At 41.5% G+C, this 5,661-nt stretch overlaps 1 long non-coding RNA gene across 1 annotated transcript in view; it reads right to left on the reverse strand.

The window, feature by feature from the left end:
- Positions 1-441: 441 nt before the first annotated feature.
- The window catches only part of LOC117968365 (uncharacterized), a 5,851-nt gene continuing 631 nt past the window's right edge, over positions 442-5,661 (reverse strand). The window contains exons 2-3 of the long non-coding RNA XR_009307424.1: positions 1,600-1,705; positions 442-712 (exon numbers count right to left, since the gene is read on the reverse strand). This is a non-coding gene — a long non-coding RNA (uncharacterized LOC117968365). The remainder of the gene's footprint in view (positions 713-1,599; positions 1,706-5,661) is intronic.

Below are 5,661 nucleotides of genomic sequence, written 5' to 3' on the forward strand. Positions count from 1 at the left end.
CTGCAGTGCAGTGTGCTTTAAATGAACAAGCATACCCTGTGAATGCCAGCATTGTCTCCCCTGCAGTGCAGCGTGCTTTAAATGAACAAGCATGCCCTGTGAATGCCAGCGGTGTCTCCCCTGCAGTGCAGCGTGCTTTAAACGAACAAGCATGCCCTGTGAATGCCAGCGGTGTATCCCCTGCAGTGCAGCGTGCTTTAAACGAACAAGCATGCCCTGTGAAAGCCAGCGGTGTCTCCCCTGCAGTGCAGCGTGCTTTAAATGAACAAGCATGCCCTGTGAATGCCAGCGGTGTCTCCCCTACAGTGCAGCGTGCTTTAAATGAACAAGCATGCCCTGTGAATTCCAGCGGTGTCTCCCCTGCAGTGCAGCGTGCTTTAAATGAACAAGCATGCCCTGTGAATGCCAGCGGTGTTTCCCCTGCAGTGCAGCGTGCTTTAAACGAACAAGCATGCCCTGTGAATGCCAGCGGTGTCTCCCCTGCAGTGCAGCGTGCGTACAGTCAGTGGCATCACAGTACAGTAGATCACTCACATTACAAGACAAATCCACAAACAGCAACCTTCAGAGGGTCCCTCCACTGCGATGACTTTGTTATTTCACATGCAGACACGGTGCTGTCTCCCATACCTGCTCACAACGGCAAAACCAAAACCACATGAAAAGGATACTTCTCTCATCAGGCCCCATATTCAAAGTGTCACTTCATCACCTAAAATAAAAAATAAAAAATTAAGCAATCTATAAATGCTTTCAGCCTAGTTGGACATTATATACAACTTTACCTGTCCCACAAGTGTCCCCCAAAAAATACATAGCATGCACCCCAAGTTGAAAGAGGCAGCATTAATCCTTACAATAGTTGCAGGGAAGAGCAACTTCTGCATTAATTAACTGCATTGAAATCAAGACAATCACGGCTATATAAAGAATCATTAAATACAATCACAAGTGTTACTAACTACCTTAAACAGTTACTCCGGGTTCAAATACAGTCAGCACTCTTTATTGCCACTCAATATTATTTTGAAAATATCACTTGCCAAAAGAGACTACATGTGGCACTGTAATACAGAACATACTTTTAAATCCGGTGTGCATTGTAGCAGTGTGTGTGTGTGTGTGTGTGTGTGTGTGTGTATATAGTAGTGTGTGTGTTTATTGTGTTCAGGTTACCTTGTGTAGCTGCTCCAGACTCTCACTGTGTGTGTGTGTGTGTGTATATAGCAGTGTGTGTGTTTATTGTGTTGAGGTTACCTTGTGTAGCTGCTCCAGACTCTCACTGTGTGTGTGTGTGTGTGTGTGTATATATATATAGTAGTGTGTGTGTTTATTGTGTTCAGGTTACCTTGTGTAGCTGCTCCAGACTCTCACTGTGTGTGTGTGTAGCAGTGTCTGTGTTTATTGTGTTCAGGTTAGCTTGTGTAGCTGCTCCAGACTCTCACTGCGTCTGCAGGGCTGAAGTGTTTGTTCAGAAGAGCAGGCAGGCTGTGCCACACTGACCCGGGGTGAGGCGAGGCGTGAGAGGAGGGGTGAGGCGAGGGGTGAGATGAGTGGTGATCTGTGCTGTTCTGTTTTGTGCTGTGCTGTTCAGCCTACCTGCCAGCGCCTTGCCTTTGTAGAGGAGTCCCTGTTGATTGACAGGTATGTTGAGCCTGTCAGAGACCAGACTCCTGACTGTGGAGACCTTCTCATCCTCACAGACCTGTCAAGAGACAAGAACACACAGTGAGGGGACGAGCATTAAACACTGAAACCACATCTTCATCCTCACCGGACAGGCAAGAGACAAGAACACACACACACACACACACACACACACACACACACACACACAGTATCAGAGCAATCTAGCGAGGGGACGGTCGAGTATTGTCAAGAGCAAAAACACACTTTTATAAAAACTGCTGCTTTTGTATTATTATGGTCTGTATGTGTGGCATGCTATACAAACGTATTGTGGTTTGTTCTTTTTTGTGCTCTGTACTGTACAGTGCTTTGTGAAACGCTTGTACAAAAATCGCTATATAAATGCAATAAATAAATAAATAAATAAATACACTGGAAGTGCTTCACATTGTCACAGACCAGTATTATGAACTTGCTCTTGGTCTACAGCCATAATATTGTGTGAGAATTATTTCTCAGTCTCACAGATGAACCGACATTTAATGCAAGGGCCGAAAACAATATGTCAATTTAAACACAATAGTAACACTGAGGTGAAGATACAAGCCCAACACATTTCTCTTAGAGGTAGTCGAGCAAAGCAAGAGGCGAGGACGGACACATCTGCTGGAAACGCATGGATTTGAATTTGTTTCCAGGTTCATTTCAACACACAGCCCTACACGCGTGAGACACTCTAGCCTGCATGTATTCCCCTCACGTGTGCAGGAGTGACGGCAGGCGCAAGAACGCTGTGTGTTGTGTGTGGAGAGAGTTCGGGTGCGTTCACGACACACAGACTTCCGTCATTCTGCGCAGAATCGGAGCAAGTAGCCAATGAATTTTCGGAATCTTTGCAGAATCTGCGCAGACTTAACAAAGTCTGCCTCTCGTGAACGCAGCCCCTGTATTCTTAAATCGTGGGTCACGTGATTACGAGGCACACACTGACAAATCCCACACATTGTGTGTTTTCAGTTTATATCTTGTTAAAACAGAAAACTATATTAATTAAAACAATAAACTCCACACAAATACATAAACAACACAGTGAATTCTAATCAGAAATTACAGTTTAAGTGACTAATGTAATGCAACCACCATGGATCCCAAAATGATAGATACAGATTGGCCAACAATCAATGCTGCAGGGAACAAGAACAACAATATAATAAACAGCGACGTCACTCCTTCACAACTCGAGCGAACTCCCAACAATAAAAAGAAATTAACACACACCCGGTGACATTAAAACCATGAAGAGGCAACAACCTCGTGTGTGCACAATAAAGCATTAGCGGGGGCAATCAGATAAATCATCCATAGCAAAAAACAACACAGCAACATTAATTTGCGGTCCATTGTCGGACTGGGTCCGACATTGCAATTATTCCTCACAGGTCCTTTGTCGGACTGGTTCCGACATCATTATAGCAACGCAATAAACGCGTGTTTAGTCGTTTTTTCTCCGGAAAAAGCCGAGAAAACCATTCAATTGCCGAGTGGGAGCGACAGGAGCCGAGACAAGTCGAAAAAAAAAAAAAAAAAAAAAAAAAAAAAGGCGTATCTCATGAATAGTCATACATGGTATCAGGTATCAGATAACGGGGCGTTCATAGTAAACAAGCTGGCTGAGTGCGTCAGCGCACAGAGACTATCATGGACATTTGTAGAGCTTTTTTTCAGATGTTATTGTAATAAAATAATGACTTGGATCGCATTATTGAGGAGTTTGGTGATAAAACGAGTGATCCGGAGATGATCGATCGGTATGTACGACTATTATTATTATTATTATTATTATTATTATTATTTATTTCTTACATAGGTAAACGCTATAGCAAACGAAAGGGTGTGGCAGGGCTGGAGATGCCTAGTGAATGCTTTGTTGATATGCAGGGCCATTTAAACCCGTTTGACTGTGAAAAAAAAAAACTTTTAAACAGCGCGTCTAAAATTAACTGCGCGTGTGAAAACCTGACGTGCCTGTTGCGCACTTAATAAATGGACTGCAAAGGGTTAAAACACACACAGAAAACGGAGGCTGGCGCGCTTTCGATTATGACAAACAAAAACGATGAGATGAAGCCGTACAGCCAAAAAACAAGCCCCTTAAACAGGTATAAATAACAATACGGTTTTGTTTTACCTGAGGAGAATCCTCCTGCGATGTGAAACTCCAGGCAAGCATGGGGGCGGACATTCTGTGAAGCTGACGTAGGCTTTGTTATGATCGTGAACGCGCCTGATAGAAGTCTGTGGGGACCCCGGTTTCACTGCTCGTGCTGTGTCCTGTAGCTCAATATGCAGGGGTTATTTTTTTATATTAAAAAAGCCGTTTTGTGGCTTTCCAAAGACGTATCATGCGTCTGGATCGGATGTTCGTAGACAAAATGATAATTGTTTACATTTGGTCAAATACAAGATTGCATGTAGTTTCCGAACATCTCCCCCTGGTGGTTAATTGCGGTGTTTACGGCAGAATAATTCAATGGGTTTCTCCATATCCCATATATTTTCATATTACCCATAATTCAATTTGTGACACTTAACTGGAAATGTACATATATTTAAATTATATATATATATATTTAATAATTAAAATTGTATAAAACATTGAACATATATTATCCACAAACGCCGTTTTGGTAACAATATAATATTTGAACTTATTTTAATATATAAATTAATGAGTAATAACCCTAAATTGAATTTTAGGTAGTTATACGAATTATAAATAGCTATTGGAATGATGTAATTAGCATATATCCCAATTATCCTGAATTGTAAAATTACTGATTTGTGAGAAATAAATCAAAAGTTATGTGTAATATATATATATTTATATATTTTTTTATTTTAAATAATTAAAATTGTATAAAACATTAACAATATAATCCTCAATGACCACTTTGGTGACAATATAATATTTTTTATCATTTTAAGATAGAAATATACTGTAATAAAATCGAACCACAAATAGACTTTGGACTAATTATATGAGTTATAAATAACAATTGAACTCTTTATATATTATATAGCAAGAGCTGTGTGGCTTGAGCTAGTGATTGTGCTTGGTATGAGTGAAGTGGCTGAGATTGAATGTGTGTGAGTAAATACAGTGCTGAGAAAGAAGGCTGGTTGGAGAGAGAGAGAGAGATGGGAGCCCCCCAGGAAAGGAAAGGGGGGGTGGGTGGAGAGATGGGAAGAAGAGAGAGGGACAATGTGGAGGGGCGCGGAGGATGAAGAGGGGCAAAGACGAGCCACGCGCGTCAAAAAGGCCAGCGCGCGCTGGTCTTTTTGACGCGCGTGGCTCGTCTTTGCCCCTCTTCATCCTCCGCGCCCCTCCACATTGGACATAGACCACCCCCCCCCCCCCGACCACTGCCTCTTGACCCATGACCATTCACTTATGAGCCCTTCAACCTTTTAGGATATACATTTTATTTTCTTTTATACATTTTAACCCTTTAGACCCCTGAATAATTAAAGAACCCTTTTGGAGATTCCTTGAAATTTTTGCAAAAAACAGATTTCACTTGACTTATTGAAATAACTGTCTTGGAAATTCTATTGAAAGGAAGAGAGACTGTAGATTCTCAAACAGCAAGCTTTATTAAGATTTGCAAACCTAGAGCCTGTCACAACACTCAGTGCAGAGTCAGTTTGAGAACAAGCCCACATAACACTGCCAAACTTGGATATTTATAGGTACCTCCACAAACTGTCTATGTGACAGTTGGGCATGTAGCAACTTGAGCAAAACTCTTGCATACAGAGGAGACAGAGACCATATTTTTAGTAGAACAGACAGTCAAAAGGGTGGCTCAAAATTATCTTCATGACTCATAACTTCTATTGGTTTTGCAATTCTTTGCCACATTGTAACGGTTTGAAACTAAAAGCTTCAGCCAACAGCGAATAAAACAAAAAAAAAAACGAGGGTCCTCAATTAACAAATTTAATGCCACACACACCAGTAAACTACACACA

Source organism: Acipenser ruthenus, chromosome 15, assembly GCF_902713425.1.
Source record: "Acipenser ruthenus chromosome 15, fAciRut3.2 maternal haplotype, whole genome shotgun sequence".
NCBI lineage: Eukaryota > Metazoa > Chordata > Actinopteri > Acipenseriformes > Acipenseridae > Acipenser > Acipenser ruthenus.